Raw genomic sequence first — 19,062 nt, 5'->3', positions numbered from 1 at the left:
AGCAAGGCCTGGAAATGCTGCATTCTGACAGCCTTCTATGATGCTGGTAACATGTCCGCCATTTTGTGTTTGTACCGGGGGTCTAAGTACATTGCCACCCAGTACTGGTCCTTGCCTTTTATGCTTTTTATACGGGGGTCCCTCTTCAAACACTGGAGCATGAAGGCCCCCATTTGCACTAAATTGGAAGTGGTGGAGCGCCCTGGCTCCTGCTCATCGCCCAGGAGAATGTCGTCCTCGTTCTACTCCCCCCCAGGCTCGGACAACACCAGGGATCTCCGAAAAGTTTATATTCCCCCTCAAAGCCTGCTCTTCTTGCTCCTCCTCCTCTTCCCCTTAGCCTCCATCCTCCTCTGACTCCTCTTGAGACTCCTGCTGATTTTGACAGATGGAGTAGCCCTCCCGGGAATTCATTCAGCATTGCGACTTTCTCATCTTCCAGCTCCTGCTCCGCGATGGCTTGATCGATGACAAGACGCAATCCAGAAAGAAGGCGTAAGGTATGATCTCACTGATGGCGCCCTCATCAAATGACCGCAGAAGTCTGCATGCATTTTTTATGAGCAGCCACTGGCACAGTGAAAATAAACCAAGCTTCCCGCAAGAGGTCCTGGACACAGGGGTATTTAAAAATGAATCACTGCATGACTAAGTTCAGGATCTGTGCCATGCATGGCACGTGTGTCATTTTGCCTTGTTTCAGCGCGCTCAGCAGATTGGCACTGTTGTCGCACACCACTTTAGCAACTGTCAAATTGATCGGTGTTAGCCACTAATCGGCCTGTGACTGCAGAGCTGAAAGCAGTGCAGGAACGGTGTGGCTCTTGGCTTCCATGCACAATAGCCGCAGCACAGCATGGCAACGTCTCACCTGGCACGTCAAATAGGTTCTGGGCAGCTTGGGCGGTGCAGCAGAAGAGGCAGTAGCAGTGCAAAAGGAAGAGTCAGCCGAGGAGGAGACAGAAGATAAAGAAAGAGGAGGGGAAGAAGAGGCAGGCCTGCATGCAATCCGTGGCGGTATTACCAAATTTACACGGGTGCCACAGGTTACATGCTTGACAGCCATCAGAAGGTTCACCCAGTGGGCAGTAATAGTTATGTACCTTCCCTGACCATGTTTGCTAGACCAAGTGTCTGTGGTCAGATGTATCTTGGCACCGACACTGTGTCCCAATGATATTTTCTGGGATGCACTTCTGGGAGAAATATTTCCTTCCGGGGACCTTCCACTGCGGTGTGCCACTGGCTAAAATTTTCTAAAGGCCTCCGAGTCCACCAGTTTACATGGCAGTAGTTGGCGGGCTAGCAGTTCCAACAAGCCAGCAGTCAGAGGGTTATCCGGAGTCATCAACTTTTTACGCTCGAACATTTGGGCCACGGAAGCCTGACATTTGCCAGATGAACATGATGACGGCACAGTGGAAGGTGGAGTGGAGGTCAAATAGGAGGAGAAGGAGTCCAAGAGGCAGGACGTGGAGCGCCGGGAGTGTGGCTTTGTGGGTTCTGATGGCTTTGCTCCAAATGGGCTCGGTGATGGGAGGCCAGGTGCCTTAAGGGAGTCGTCCCTAGGTAAGTGTTGCGCTTACCTCGACATATGTGTTGATAGCACAGGCTGCAGACGGCAACTGAAAGCACAGACTGCAGATGGCAAGTTGGCAACCCCAATTGTCAGCAGCTGACACGTTAAAAAAAAGCCTACACTACGGAGCCATGTGACGGTGTTCTGGGAGCTCAAGATGTGACCGTGAATGGTGGATGGCCTCGCTCCAGATACATTTGCAGTCTGCTTTTTGCATCTTGTGCACTGCGAGTTCTGCCTGCTTCTCCTCCCTATCTGCTGCTTCGTCTCTCCCTCTGAACTCCCCTCCTCTCCCTCTCTTGTGGGAATCAACGTGACATCCATCGACACGTCATTATTGTCACCTTCAACACCACTGACATTAGAGATCTCGGAGTAGGCAGCAACAGCGGGGACCACCCTCCTTGGGCTGATCTGGGTACTGTCCTCAGACTGCTGAGTGGCGGCGTTTCTACCTCCTCTTCCTGATCCGATGCCAAGAATGACTGCGCATCTGTAAGGTCTGGGAATGGATGGGAAAATAATTCCTCTGACTGGAGTGGAGGGGCTATGGTGGTGGTGTCTTTGAGGGTGCACATAGCAGAGAGTGAGGAGGGTGCAGATACAGAGGATGAGGAGTTTGTAGAAGTAGCCACTCATGCCTCTCTGGTGCGTCATTTGACGTAATTGCACGCACCTTCTCCAACTTCCCATTTATGTTTCGCCTGGTACACCTGCCTGACCCCTACCACCCCTGTGAAATGGCCTGCCTCTTCCTCTGCCTGTCATTTTTAAAATGACACTGTGTCAAAAATACCTAGAAAAGAGCAGTATTTGTGGAAGCAGATATATCGTACGTAGGGATGAGCGAACCCGAACTGTATAGTTCGGGTTCGTACCGAATTTTGGGGTGTCCGTGACACGGACCCGAACCCGAACATTTTCGTAAAAGTTCGGGTTCGGTGTTCGGCGCTTTCTTGGCGCTTTTTAAAAGGCAGCAAAGCAGCCAATCAACAAGCGTCATACTACTTGCCCCAAGAGGCCATCACAGCCTTGCCTACTATTGGCATGGCTGTGATTGGCCAGTGCAGCATGTGACACAGCCTCTATATAAGCTTGGGTCACGTAGCGCTGCACGTCACTCTGCTGATTCAAGCATAGAGAGAGGTTGCAGCTGCGACGTTAGGGCGAGATTAGGCAGATTAACTCCTCCAAAAGACTTCATTCTGTGATCGATCTGCAGCTGTGGATCATTGAAGTGCTATTATTAACTTGCTCACTTTTTTGAGGCTGCCCAGAGCGTTTTTAGATCACTTTTTTTCTGGGGTGATCGGCGGCCATTTTGTGACTTGTGGTGCGCCAGCACGAGCTATCACCAAGTGTATTTAACCATCGATAGTGTGGTTATGTTGTGCTATATCCTACATCAGCTGCAGGCTGAGCCTGTGTCACCGAAGTGCATTTAACCATCAACAGTCTGGTTATTTTTTGGCCATATACTACATCAGCTGCAGGCTGAGCCTGTTTCACCCAAGTGCATTTAACCATCAACAGTCTGATTATTTTTTGGCCATATACTACATCAGCTGCAGGCTGAGCCTGTGTCACCCAAGTGCATTTAACCATCAACAGTGTGGTTATTTTTTGGCCATATATTACATCAGGGGCAAGTTGAGCCTGTCACCCAGCGCCTAAAAAATAGACCTGACATTTCTATTCAACCAAATCTGCACAGTTTTAGCTGGTCAAGTTATTTGTAGTGACCGTCAAAGCAGACTTTTTGTTCTGGGTTGAAAAAGCATTCCCAAATTTGCCATTCTGAAAATAACTAGTTTGTGGTATTTGAGGCCTACTTGAAATCTATCCCAAAAAGAAAATCTTACATTGAAGTTATTGATAGTGTCATTCAGAAAAACCTAAGACACACGCTAGCGTGCTGATAGAAGTGTCATTCTGTGATTAAACCTATAACTGTCACACAGCGCAAAAAAAAACACGTCTCACATCTCTATTCAACCAAATCTGCACAGTTTTAGCTGGTCAAGTTATTTGTAGTGACCGTCAAAGCAGACTTTTTGTTCTGGGTTGAAAAAGCATTCCCAAATTTGCCATTCTGAAAATAACTAGTTTGTGGTATTTCAGGCCTACTTGAAATCTATCCCAAAAAGAAAATCTTACATTGAAGTTATTGATAGTGTCATTCAGAAAAACCTAAGACACACGCTAGCGTGCTGATAGAAGTGTCATTCTGTGATTAAACCTATAACTGTCACACAGCGCAAAAAAAAACAGGTCTCACATCTCTATTCAACCAAATCTGCACAGTTTTAGCTGGTCAAGTTATTTGTAGTGACCGTCAAAGCAGACTTTTTGTTCTGGGTTGAAAAAGCATTCCCAAATTTGCCATTCTGAAAATAACTAGTTTGTGGTATTTGAGGCCTACTTGAAATCTATCCCAAAAAGAAAATCTTACATTGAAGTTATTGATAGTGTCATTCAGAAAAACCTAAGACACACGCTAGCGTGCTGATAGAAGTGTCATTCTGTGATTAAACCTATAACTGTCACACAGCGCAAAAAAAAACAGGTCTCACATCTCTATTCAACCAAATCTGCACAGTTTTAGCTGGTCAAGTTATTTGTAGTGACCGTCAAAGCAGACTTTTTGTTCTGGGTTGAAAAAGCATTCCCAAATTTGCCATTCTGAAAATAACTAGTTTGTGGTATTTCAGGCCTACTTGAAATCTATCCCAAAAAGAAAATATTACATTGAAGTTAATGATAGTGTCATTCAGAAAAACCTAAGACACACGCTAGCGTGCTGATAGAAGTGTCATTCTGTGATTAAACCTATAACTGTCACACAGCGCAAAAAAAAAACCACGTCTCACATCTCTATTCAACCAAATCTGCACAGTTTTAGCTGGTCAAGTTATTTGTAGTGACCGTCAAAGCAGACTTTTTGTTCTGGGTTGAAAAAGCATTCCCAAATTTGCCATTCTGAAAATAACTAGTTTGTGGTATTTGAGGCCTACTTGAAATCTATCCCAAAAAGAAAATCTTACATTGAAGTTATTGATAGTGTCATTCAGAAAAACCTAAGACACACGCTAGCGTGCTGATAGAAGTGTCATTCTGTAATTAAACCTATAACTGTCACACAGCGCAAAAAAAAAAAAGGTCTCACATCTCTATTCAACCAAATCTGCACAGTTTTAGCTGGTCAAGTTATTTGTAGTGACCGTCAAAGCAGACTTTTTGTTCTGGGTTGAAAAAGCATTCCCAAATTTGCCATTCTGAAAATAACTAGTTTGTGGTATTTGAGGCCTACTTGAAATCTATCCCAAAAAGAAAATCTTACATTGAAGTTATTGATAGTGTCATTCAGAAAAACCTAAGACACACGCTAGCGTGCTGATAGAAGTGTCATTCTGTGATTAAACCTATAACTGTCACACAGCGCAAAAAAAAACAGGTCTCACATCTCTATTCAACCAAATCTGCACAGTTTTAGCTGGTCAAGTAATTTGTAGTGACCGTCAAAGCAGACTTTTTGTTCTGGGTTGAAAAAGCATTCCCAAATTTGCCATTCTGAAAATAACTAGTTTGTGGTATTTGAGGCCTACTTGAAATCTATCCCAAAAAGAAAATCTTACATTGAAGTTATTGATAGTGTCATTCAGAAAAACCTAAGACACACGCTAGCGTGCTGATAGAAGTGTCATTCTGTGATTGAACCTATAACTGTCACACAGCGCAAAAAAAAACAGGTCTCACATCTCTATTCAACCAAATCTGCACAGTTTTAGCTGGTCAAGTTATTTGTAGTGACCGTCAAAGCAGACTTTTTGTTCTGGGTTGAAAAAGCATTCCCAAATTTGCCATTCTGAAAATAACAAGTTTGTGGTATTTGAGGCCTACTTGAAATCTATCCCAAAAAGAAAATCTTACATTGAAGTTATTGATAGTGTCATTCAGAAAAACCTAAGACACACGCTAGCGTGCTGATAGAAGTGTCATTCTGTGATTAAACCTATAACTGTCACACAGCGCAAAAAAAAACAGGTCTCACATCTCTATTCAACCAAATCTGCACAGTTTTAGCTGGTCAAGTTATTTGTAGTGACCATCAAAGCAGACTTTTTGTTCTGGGTTGAAAAAGCATTCCCAAATTTGCCATTCTGAAAATAACTAGTTTGTGGTATTTCAGGCCTACTTGAAATCTATCCCAAAAAGAAAATATTACATTGAAGTTAATGATAGTGTCATTCAGAAAAACCTAAGACACACGCTAGCGTGCTGATAGAAGTGTCATTCTGTGATTAAACCTATAACTGTCACACAGCGCAAAAAAAAACACGTCTCACATCTCTATTCAACCAAATCTGCACAGTTTTAGCTGGTCAAGATATTTGTAGTGACCGTCAAAGCAGACTTTTTGTTCTGGGTTGAAAAAGCATTCCCAAATTTGCCATTCTGAAAATAACTAGTTTGTGGTATTTGAGGCCTACTTGAAATCTATCCCAAAAAGAAAATCTTACATTGAAGTTATTGATAGTGTCATTCAGAAAAACCTAAGACACACGCTAGCGTGCTGATAGAAGTGTCATTCTGTGATTAAACCTATAACTGTCACACAGCGCAAAAAAAAACAGGTCTCACATCTCTATTCAACCAAATCTGCACAGTTTTAGCTGGTCAAGTTATTTGTAGTGACCGTCAAAGCAGACTTTTTGTTCTGGGTTGAAAAAGCATTCCCAAATTTGCCATTCTGAAAATAACTAGTTTGTGGTATTTGAGGCCTACTTGAAATCTATCCCAAAAAGAAAATCTTACATTGAAGTTATTGATAGTGTCATTCAGAAAAACCTAAGACACACGCTAGCGTGCTGATAGAAGTGTCAGTCTGTGATTAAACCTATAACTGTCACACAGCGCAAAAAAAAACAGGTCTCACATCTCTATTCAACCAAATCTGCACAGTTTTAGCTGGTCAAGTTATTTGTAGTGACCGTCAAAGCAGACTTTTTGTTCTGGGTTGAAAAAGCATTCCCAAATTTGCCATTCTGAAAATAACTAGTTTGTGGTATTTCAGGCCTACTTGAAATCTATCCCAAAAAGAAAATCTTACATTGAAGTTATTGATAGTGTCATTCAGAAAAACCTAAGACACACGCTAGCGTGCTGATAGAAGTGTCATTCTGTGATTAAACCTATAACTGTCACACAGCGCAAAAAAAAACAGGTCTCACATCTCTATTCAACCAAATCTGCACAGTTTTAGCTGGTCAAGTAATTTGTAGTGACCGTCAAAGCAGACTTTTTGTTCTGGGTTGAAAAAGCATTCCCAAATTTGCCATTCTGAAAATAACTAGTTTGTGGTATTTGAGGCCTACTTGAAATCTATCCCAAAAAGAAAATCTTACATTGAAGTTATTGATAGTGTCATTCAGAAAAACCTAAGACACACGCTAGCGTGCTGATAGAAGTGTCATTCTGTGATTGAACCTATAACTGTCACACAGCGCAAAAAAAAACAGGTCTCACATCTCTATTCAACCAAATCTGCACAGTTTTAGCTGGTCAAGTTATTTGTAGTGACCGTCAAAGTAGACTTTTTGTTCTGGGTTGAAAAAGCATTCCCAAATTTGCCATTCTGAAAATAACTAGTTTGTGGTATTTGAGGCCTACTTGAAATCTATCCCAAAAAGAAAATCTTACATTGAAGTTATTGATAGTGTCATTCAGAAAAACCTAAGACACACGCTAGCGTGCTGATAGAAGTGTCATTCTGTGATTAAACCTATAACTGTCACACAGCGCAAAAAAAAACAGGTCTCACATCTCTATTCAACCAAATCTGCACAGTTTTAGCTGGTCAAGTAATTTGTAGTGACCGTCAAAGCAGACTTTTTGTTCTGGGTTGAAAAAGCATTCCCAAATTTGCCATTCTGAAAATAACTAGTTTGTGGTATTTGAGGCCTACTTGAAATCTATCCCAAAAAGAAAATCTTACATTGAAGTTATTGATAGTGTCATTCAGAAAAACCTAAGACACACGCTAGCGTGCTGATAGAAGTGTCATTCTGTGATTGAACCTATAACTGTCACACAGCGCAAAAAAAAACAGGTCTCACATCTCTATTCAACCAAATCTGCACAGTTTTAGCTGGTCAAGTTATTTGTAGTGACCGTCAAAGCAGACTTTTTGTTCTGGGTTGAAAAAGCATTCCCAAATTTGCCATTCTGAAAATAACAAGTTTGTGGTATTTGAGGCCTACTTGAAATCTATCCCAAAAAGAAAATCTTACATTGAAGTTATTGATAGTGTCATTCAGAAAAACCTAAGACACACGCTAGCGTGCTGATAGAAGTGTCATTCTGTGATTAAACCTATAACTGTCACACAGCGCAAAAAAAAACAGGTCTCACATCTCTATTCAACCAAATCTGCACAGTTTTAGCTGGTCAAGTTATTTGTAGTGACCATCAAAGCAGACTTTTTGTTCTGGGTTGAAAAAGCATTCCCAAATTTGCCATTCTGAAAATAACTAGTTTGTGGTATTTCAGGCCTACTTGAAATCTATCCCAAAAAGAAAATATTACATTGAAGTTAATGATAGTGTCATTCAGAAAAACCTAAGACACACGCTAGCGTGCTGATAGAAGTGTCATTCTGTGATTAAACCTATAACTGTCACACAGCGCAAAAAAAAACACGTCTCACATCTCTATTCAACCAAATCTGCACAGTTTTAGCTGGTCAAGATATTTGTAGTGACCGTCAAAGCAGACTTTTTGTTCTGGGTTGAAAAAGCATTCCCAAATTTGCCATTCTGAAAATAACTAGTTTGTGGTATTTGAGGCCTACTTGAAATCTATCCCAAAAAGAAAATCTTACATTGAAGTTATTGATAGTGTCATTCAGAAAAACCTAAGACACACGCTAGCGTGCTGATAGAAGTGTCATTCTGTGATTAAACCTATAACTGTCACACAGCGCAAAAAAAAACAGGTCTCACATCTCTATTCAACCAAATCTGCACAGTTTTAGCTGGTCAAGTTATTTGTAGTGACCGTCAAAGCAGACTTTTTGTTCTGGGTTGAAAAAGCATTCCCAAATTTGCCATTCTGAAAATAACTAGTTTGTGGTATTTCAGGCCTACTTGAAATCTATCCCAAAAAGAAAATCTTACATTGAAGTTATTGATAGTGTCATTCAGAAAAACCTAAGACACACGCTAGCGTGCTGATAGAAGTGTCAGTCTGTGATTAAACCTATAACTGTCACACAGCGCAAAAAAAAACAGGTCTCACATCTCTATTCAACCAAATCTGCACAGTTTTAGCTGGTCAAGTTATTTGTAGTGACCGTCAAAGCAGACTTTTTGTTCTGGGTTGAAAAAGCATTCCCAAATTTGCCATTCTGAAAATAACTAGTTTGTGGTATTTCAGGCCTACTTGAAATCTATCCCAAAAAGAAAATCTTACATTGAAGTTATTGATAGTGTCATTCAGAAAAACCTAAGACACACGCTAGCGTGCTGATAGAAGTGTCATTCTGTGATTAAACCTATAACTGTCACACAGCGCAAAAAAAAACAGGTCTCACATCTCTATTCAACCAAATCTGCACAGTTTTAGCTGGTCAAGTTATTTGTAGTGACCGTCAAAGCAGACTTTTTGTTCTGGGTTGAAAAAGCATTCCCAAATTTGCCATTCTGAAAATAACTAGTTTGTGGTATTTCAGGCCTACTTGAAATCTATCCCAAAAAGAAAATATTACATTGAAGTTAATGATAGTGTCATTCAGAAAAACCTAAGACACACGCTAGCGTGCTGATAGAAGTGTCATTCTGTGATTAAACCTATAACTGTCACACAGCGCAAAAAAAAACCACGTCTCACATCTCTATTCAACCAAATCTGCACAGTTTTAGCTGGTCAAGTTATTTGTAGTGACCGTCAAAGCAGACTTTTTGTTCTGGGTTGAAAAAGCATTCCCAAATTTGCCATTCTGAAAATAACTAGTTTGTGGTATTTGAGGCCTACTTGAAATCTATCCCAAAAAGAAAATCTTACATTGAAGTTATTGATAGTGTCATTCAGAAAAACCTAAGACACACGCTAGCGTGCTGATAGAAGTGTCATTCTGTGATTAAACCTATAACTGTCACACAGCGCAAAAAAAAAACAGGTCTCACATCTCTATTCAACCAAATCTGCACAGTTTTAGCTGGTCAAGTTATTTGTAGTGACCGTCAAAGTAGACTTTTTGTTCTGGATTGAAAAAGCATTCCCAAATTTGCCATTCTGAAAATAACTAGTTTGTGGTATTTGAGGCCTACTTGAAATCTATCCCAAAAAGAAAATCTTACATTGAAGTTATTGATAGTGTCATTCAGAAAAACCTAAGACACACGCTAGCGTGCTGATAGAAGTGTCATTCTGTGATTAAACCTATAACTGTCACACAGCGCAAAAAAAAAACAGGTCTCACATCTCTATTCAACCAAATCTGCACAGTTTTAGCTGGTCAAGTTATTTGTAGTGACCGTCAAAGCAGACTTTTTGTTCTGGGTTGAAAAAGCATTCCCAAATTTGCCATTCTGAAAATAACTAGTTTGTGGTATTTGAGGCCTACTTGAAATCTATCCCAAAAAGAAAATCTTACATTGAAGTTATTGATAGTGTCATTCAGAAAAACCTAAGACACACGCTAGCGTGCTGATAGAAGTGTCATTCTGTGATTAAACCTATAACTGTCACACAGCGCAAAAAAAAAAACAGGTCTCACATCTCTATTCAACCAAATCTGCACAGTTTTAGCTGGTCAAGTAATTTGTAGTGACCGTCAAAGCAGACTTTTTGTTCTGGGTTGAAAAAGCATTCCCAAATTTGCCATTCTGAAAATAACTAGTTTGTGGTATTTGAGGCCTACTTGAAATCTATCCCAAAAAGAAAATCTTACATTGAAGTTATTGATAGTGTCATTCAGAAAAACCTAAGACACACGCTAGCGTGCTGATAGAAGTGTCATTCTGTGATTGAACCTATAACTGTCACACAGCGCAAAAAAAAACAGGTCTCACATCTCTATTCAACCAAATCTGCACAGTTTTAGCTGGTCAAGTTATTTGTAGTGACCGTCAAAGCAGACTTTTTGTTCTGGGTTGAAAAAGCATTCCCAAATTTGCCATTCTGAAAATAACTAGTTTGTGGTATTTCAGGCCTACTTGAAATCTATCCCAAAAAGAAAATATTACATTGAAGTTAATGATAGTGTCATTCAGAAAAACCTAAGACACACGCTAGCGTGCTGATAGAAGTGTCATTCTGTGATTAAACCTATAACTGTCACACAGCGCAAAAAAAACCACGTCTCACATCTCTATTCAACCAAATCTGCACAGTTTTAGCTGGTCAAGTTATTTGTAGTGACCGTCAAAGCAGACTTTTTGTTCTGGGTTGAAAAAGCATTCCCAAATTTGCCATTCTGAAAATAACTAGTTTGTGGTATTTGAGGCCTACTTGAAATCTATCCCAAAAAGAAAATCTTACATTGAAGTTATTGATAGTGTCATTCAGAAAAACCTAAGACACACGCTAGCGTGCTGATAGAAGTGTCATTCTGTGATTAAACCTATAACTGTCACACAGCGCAAAAAAAAAAACAGGTCTCACATCTCTATTCAACCAAATCTGCACAGTTTTAGCTGGTCAAGTTATTTGTAGTGACCGTCAAAGTAGACTTTTTGTTCTGGGTTGAAAAAGCATTCCCAAATTTGCCATTCTGAAAATAACTAGTTTGTGGTATTTGAGGCCTACTTGAAATCTATCCCAAAAAGAAAATCTTACATTGAAGTTATTGATAGTGTCATTCAGAAAAACCTAAGACACACGCTAGCGTGCTGATAGAAGTGTCATTCTGTGATTAAACCTATAACTGTCACACAGCGCAAAAAAAAAAACAGGTCTCACATCTCTATTCAACCAAATCTGCACAGTTTTAGCTGGTCAAGTTATTTGTAGTGACCGTCAAAGCAGACTTTTTGTTCTGGGTTGAAAAAGCATTCCCAAATTTGCCATTCTGAAAATAACTAGTTTGTGGTATTTGAGGCCTACTTGAAATCTATCCCAAAAAGAAAATCTTACATTGAAGTTATTGATAGTGTCATTCAGAAAAACCTAAGACACACGCTAGCGTGCTGATCAGTGTTCCCTCTAAGCCTTCGCAGCTGCTGAGTGGGGTCGGCTCAGAGCTGGGCACAGCGCCATCAAATGTGGGCGATAGGAAAACCTAAGATAATTGTCACTTCAAAGAGCATACAAACCTCTGCGCCATCCCATACAATACAGTATAACCCCTGCACCATCCCGTACAATATACAGTATAGTCCTCTCTGTTATCACTGGACATTGCTCTCCATATATAAACCATACAGGGAAAAAAAATCTTTGTTCCAGAGAACTTACATAGAAAAACTAATAACCAAGAGGCTAAACAAAACCCAGTTTCTGACCCTTATGTTAAAACATAACTTTCATTTGATTGCTTTAATACCTAAAGGAAAAAATAATTAAAAAAAGCTGCTGTTTCTCTAGATGACCTTATGTTGATAGTAGTGGTAATAGAGTCTCAAGGGTCTATAAAAGCAGCTACACTATTTTTACAAAGCATTGAAACTCTATTAACACTACTATCAACATAAGGTCATCTAGAGAAACCGTAGGTTTTTATTTATTTTTTCTCTCTTTAGGTGTTAAAACATAACTTTAATTAGATTGCTCTAACACCTAAATGGGAAAAATAAGAATTTTAAAAACCTGCTTTTTCTAGTCTAGATGACCTTATGTTAATAGTTAATAGTAGTGTTAATAGAGTCTCAAAGGTCTGTAAAAATAGTGTAGCTGCTTTTATAGACCATTGAGACTCTATTACCACTACCATAAACATAAGGTCATCTAGAGAAACAGCAGGTTTTTAAAATAATTTGGGGGATCTGTGGATGACACATTGTTATGGGAGATCTGTGGATGACACATTGTTATGGGGGACCTGTGGATAACACACACTGTTATGGGGGACATTATACAGGGGTAATATAACTGAGGGGTATCAGGTAAATTATACAGGGGGTAATATAACTAAGGGGTATCAGGGTACACTATACAGGGGTAATATAAGTTATATTACCCCTGTATAATAATGTCCCCTGATACCCCTTAGTTATATTACCCCTGTATAATAATGTACACTGATACCCCTTAGTTATATTACCCCGCCCTGTATATTTTAACCTGATACCCCTCAGTTATATTATATAACTGAGGGGTATCAGGGTACATTATACAGGGGGTAATATAACTAAGGGGTATCAGGGTACACTATACAGGGGTAATATAACTGAGGAGGGCTATCAAGGACATTATACAGGGGTAATATAAGTTATTTTACCTCTGTATAATGTCCCCTGATATACAGGGGGTAATATAACTGAGGAGGGCTATCAGGGGACATTATACAGGGGTAATATAACTAAGGGGTATCTATCAGGGTACATTATACAGGGGTAATATAAGTGAGGAGGGCTATCAGGGACATAATACAGGGGTGAGGGGTAAGATAAGTTATATTACCCCTGTATAATGTCTGATAGTAGCCTAGCCCTCCTCAGTTATATTACCCCTCATGTACCCTGATACCCCTAGTTATATTACTTCCTGTATAATTTACCCTGATATCCCTCAGATATATTATATAACTGAGGGGTATCAGGGTAATACAGGGGACAACAGAGGATTCGTAGCACTGTGGGACAGGGGGGGGGTACATACTTCTTTTTTTATATGCCCTCACCTCACCAGCTAGCAGGCGGCCAGGCACGCAGGGTACTCAGATGCAGCGTAGCGTGACGTGACGTGACGTGACCTCAGCCTGCGCCGCACAGCACGCACTCCCTCTCTGCCTCCGGCGGGTCCAAAACTCCGCCCCCCTATTTGAATACTAGCCACCGCCCACCGGCAGCCCACAGCCAGGTATTGTAAATGAACTGACCGTGCGGCGGGCGGCGTCAGCCAGCAAAACAGACAGGGGAATCAGCTGGGGGCCGGCACAGCTGAGTGAGCGGGCATTATAAAATTGTGAGCGGGGCCACAATAATTGCTGCGCGGCCGCCCACCCGCGCAGCTTAGAGGGAACACTGGTGCTGATAGCAGTGTCATTCTGTGATTAAACCTATAACTGTCACACAGCGCAAAAAAAAACAGGTCTCACATCTCTATTCAACCAAATCTGCACAGTTTTAGCTGGTCAAGTTATTTGTAGTGACCGTAAAAGCAGACTTTTTGGTCTCGGTTGAAAAAGCATTCCCAAATTTGCCATTCTCAAAATTGTGGTGAACGGGAACAATGAGGAAAACATCTAATAAGGGACGCGGACACGGACGTGGACATGGTCGTGGTGGTGTTAGTGGACCCTCTGGTGCTGGGAGAGGATGTGGCCGTTCTGCCACAGCCACACGTCCTAGTGAACCAACTACCTCAGGTCCCAGTAGCCAGCAGAATTTACAGCGATATTTGGTGCGGCCCAATGCCGTTCTAAGGATGGTAAGGCCTGAGCAGGTGCAGGCATTAGTCAATTAGGTGGCCGACAGTGGATCCAGCACGTTCACATTATCTCCCACCCAGTCTTCTGCAGAAAGCGCACAGATGGCGTATGCAAACCAAGCCCATCGGTCTGTCACATCACCCCCATGCATATCAGGGAAACTGTCTGAGCCTCAAGTTATGCAGCAGTCTCTTATGCTGTTTGAAGACTCTGCTGCCAGGGTTTCCCAAGGGGATCCACCTAGCCCTTCCCCAGGGGTGGAAGAGATAGAATGCACTAACGCACAACCACTTATTTTTCCTGATGATGAGGACATGGGAATACCACCTCAGCACGTCTCTGATGATGACGAAACACAGGTGCCAACTGCTGCGTCTTTCTGCAGTGTGCAGACTAAACAGGAGGTCAGGGATCAAGACTGGGTGGAAGACGATGCAGGGGACGATGAGGTCCTAGACCCCACATGGAATGAAGGTCGTGCCACTGACTTTCACAATTCGGAGGAAGAGGCAGTGGTGAGACCGAGCCAACAGCGTAGCAAAAGAGGGAGCAGTTGGCAAAATCAGAACACCCGCCGCCAAGAGACTCCGCCTGCTACTGACCGCCGCCATCTGGGACCGAGCACCCCAAAGGCAGCTTCAAGGAGTTCCCTGGCATGGCACTTCTTCAAACAATGTGCTGACGACAAGACCCGAGTGGTTTGCACGCTGTGCATCAGAGCCTGAAGCGAGGCATTAACGTTCTGAACCTTAGCACAACCTGCATGACCAGGCACCTGCATGCAAAGCATGAACTGCAGTGGAGTAAACACCTTAAAAACAAGGAAGTCACTCAGGCTCCCCCTGCTACCTCTTCTGCTGCTGCCGCCTCGGCCTCTTCTGCTGCTGCCGCCGCCTCGGCCTCTTCCTCCGCCTCTAGAGGAACGTTGGCACCTGCCGCCCAGCAAACATGGGATGTACCACCAACACCACCACCTGCGTCACCAAGCATCTCAAACATGTCACACGGCAGCGTTCAGCTCTCCATCTCACAAACATTTGAGAGAAAGCGTAAATTCTCACCTAGCCACCCTCGATCCCTGGCCCTGAATGCCAGCATTTCTAAACTACTGGCCTATGAAATGCTGTCATTTAGGCTGGTGGACACACACACAGCTTCAAACAGCTCATGTCACTTGCTGTCCCACAGTATGTTGTTCCCAGCCACCACTACTTCTCCAAGAGAGCCGTGCCTTCCCTGCACAAACAAGTGTCCGATAAAATCAAGTGTGCACTGCGCAACGCCATCTGTGGCAAGGTTCACCTAACCACAGATACGTGGACCAGTAAGCACGGCCAGGGACGCTATATCTCCCTAACTGCACACTGGGTAAATGTAGTGGCGGCTGGGCCCCAGGCGGAGAGCTATTTGGCGCACGTCCTTCCGCCGCCAAGGATCGCAGGGCAACATTCTTTGCCTCCTGTCTCCTCCTCCTCCTACTCAGCTTCCTCCTCCTCTTCTTCCACCTGCTCATCCAGTCAGCCACACACCTTCACCAGCCAACTTCAGCACAGCACGGGGTAAACGTCAGCAGGCCATTCTGAAACTCATATGTTTGGGGGACAGGCCCCACACCGCACAGGAGTTGTGGCGGGGTATAGAACAACAGACCGACGAGTGGTTGCTGCCGGTGAGCCTCAAGCCCGGTCTGGTGGTGTGCGATAATGGGCGAAATCTCGTTGCAGCTCTGGGACTAGCCGGTTTGACGCACATCCCTTGCCTGGCGCATGTGCTGAATTTGGTGGTGCAGAAGTTCATTCGCAACTACCCCGACATGTCAGAGCTGCTGCATAAAGTGCGGGCCGTCTGTTCGCGCTTCCTGCGTTCACACCCTGCCCCTGCTCGCCTGTCTGCGCTACAGTGTAACTTCGGCCTTCCCGCTCACCGCCTCATATGCGACGTGCCCACCAGGTGGAACTCCACCTTGCATATGCTGGACAGACTGTGCGAGCAGCAGCAGGCCATAGTGGAGTTTCAGCTGCAGCACGCACGGGTCAGTCGCACTGCGGATCAGACCCACTTTACCACCAATGACTGGGCCTCCATGCGAGACCTGTGTGCCCTGTTGCGCTGTTTCGAGTACTCCACCAACATGGCCAGTGGCGATGACGCCGTTATCAGCGTTACAATACCACTTCTATGTCTCCTTGAGAAAACACTTAGGGCGATGATGGAAGAGGAGGTGGCCAAGGAGGAAGAGGAGGAAGAGGGGCTATTTTTAGCACTTTCAGGCCAGTCTCTTCGAAGTGACTCAGAGGGAGGTTTTTTGCAACACCAGAGGCCAGGTACAAATGTGGCCAGACAGGGCCCACTACTGGAGGACGAGGAGGACGAGGATGAGGAGGAGGTGGAGGAGGATGAGGATGAAGCATGTTCACAGCGGGGTGGCACCCAAAGCAGCTCGGGCCCATCACTGGTGCGTGGCTGGGGGGAAACACAGGACGATGACGATACGCCTCCCACAGAGGACAGCTTGTCCTTACCTCTGGGCAGCCTGGCACACATGAGCGACTACATGCTGCAGTGCCTGCGCAACGACAGCAGAGTTGCCCACATTTTAACGTGTGCGGACTACTGGGTTGCCACCCTGCTGGATCCCCGGTACAAAGACAATGTGCCCACCTTACTTCCTACACTGGAGCGTGATAGGAAGATGCGCGAGTACAAGCGCACGTTGGTAGACGAACTACTAAGAGCATTCCCAAATGTCACAGGGGAACCAGTGGAAGCCCAAGGCGAAGGCAGAGGAGGAGCAAGAGGTCGCCAACGCAGCTGTGTCATGCCCAGCTCCTCTGAGGGCAGGGTTAGCATGGCAGAGATGTGGAAAAGTTTTGTCAACACGCCACAGCTAAGTGCACCACCACCTGATACGGAACGTGTTAGCAGGAGGCAACATTTCACTAACATGGTGGAACAGTACCTGTGCACACCCCTCCACGTACTGACTGATGGTTCGGCCCCATTCAACTTCTGGGTCTCCAAATTGTCCACGTGGCCAGAGCTAGCCTTTTATGCCTTGGAGGTGCTGGCCTGCCCGGCGGCCAGCGTTTTGTCTGAACGTGTATTCAGCACGGCAGGGGGCATCATTACAGACAAACGCAGCCGCCTGTCTACAGCCAATGTGGACAAGCTGATGTTCATAAAAATGAACCAGGCATGGATCCCACAGGACCTGTCCATCCCTTGTGCAGATTAGATATTAACTACCTCCCCTTAAAAATATATTATTCTACTCCAGGGCACTTCCTCATTCAATACTATTTTTAATTTCATTTTACCATTATATTGCGGGGCAACCCAAAGTTGAATGAACCTCTCCTCTGTCTGGGTGCCGGGGCCTAAATGTGTGACAGTGGCCTGTTCCAGTGGTGGGTGACGTGAAGCCTGATTCTCTGCTATGACATGAAGACAGATTCTGCGCTGACATAAGGCCAGATTCTCTGTTACGGGACCGCTCTCCTCTGCCTGGGTGCCTGGGCCTAAATGTGTGACAGTGGCCTGTTCCAGTGGTGGGTGACGTGAAGCCTGATTTTCTGCTATGACATGAATACATATTCTGCACTGACATAAGGCCAGATTCTCTGTTACGGGACCTCTCTCCTCTGCCTGGGTGCCTGGGCCTAAATGTGTGACAGTGGCCTGTTCCAGTGGTGGGTGACGTGAAGCCTGATTCTCTGCTATGACATGAATACAGATTTTGCGCTGACAAAAGGCCAGATTCTCTGTTACGGGACCGCTCTCCTCTGTCTGGGTGCCGGGGCCTAAATGTGTGACAGTGGCCTGTTCCAGTGGTGGGTGACGTGAAGCGTGATTCTCTGCTATGACATAAATACAGATTCTGCGCTGACATAAGGCCAGATTCTCTGTTACGGGACCTCTCTCCTCCGCCTGGGTGCCTGGGCCTAAATGTGTGACAGTGGCCTGTTCCAGTGGTGGGTGACGTGAAGCCTGATTCTCTGCTATGACATGAATACAGATTCTGCGCTGACATAAGGCCAGATTCTCTGTTACGGGACCGCTCTCCTCTGTCTGGGTGCCGGGGCCTAAATGTGTGACAGTGGCCTGTTCCAGTGGTGGGTGACGTGAAGCCTGATTCTCTGCTATGACATGAAGACAGATTCTGCGCTGACATAAGGCCAGATTCTCTGTTACGGGACCTCTCTCCTCTGCCTGGGCCTAAATGTGTGACAGTGGCCTGTTCCAGTGGTGGGTGACGTGATGCCTGATTCTCTGCTATGACATGAAGACAGATTCTTCGCTGACATAAGGCCAGATTCTCTGTTACGGGACCGCTCTCCTCTGTCTGGGAGCCGGGGCCTAAATGTGTGATAGTGGCCTGTTCCAGTGGTGGGTGACGTGAAGCCTGATTCTCTGCTATGACATGAATACAGATTCTGCGCTGACATAAGGCCAGATTCTAGGTTACGGGACCGCTCTCCTCTGTCTGGGTGCCGGGGCCTAAATGTGTGACAGTGGCCTGTTCCAGTGGTGGGTGACGTGAAGCCTGATTCTCTGCTATGACATGAAGACAGATTCTGCGCTGACATAAGGCCAGATTCTCTGTTACGGGACCGCTCTCCTCTGTCTGGGTGCCGGGGCCTAAATGTGTGACAGTGGCCTGTTCCAGTGGTGGGTGACGTGAAGCCTGATTCTCTGCTATGACATGAAGACTGATTCTGCGCTGACATGAAGCCAGATTCTCTGCTATGGCATGAAGAGACTGATTCTCTGCTGACATGAAGCCAGATTCTTTGCTATGGCATGAAGAGACTGATTCTCTGCTGACGTGAAGCCAGATTCTCTGCTATGGGACCTCTGTCCAATTGATATTGGTTCATTTTCATTTTTTTAATTT

Source organism: Bufo bufo, chromosome 4 (genome assembly GCF_905171765.1).
Source record: "Bufo bufo chromosome 4, aBufBuf1.1, whole genome shotgun sequence".
In the NCBI taxonomy this organism is placed as follows: Eukaryota; Metazoa; Chordata; class Amphibia; order Anura; family Bufonidae; genus Bufo; species Bufo bufo.
This window is presented reverse-complemented; position numbering follows the sequence as displayed.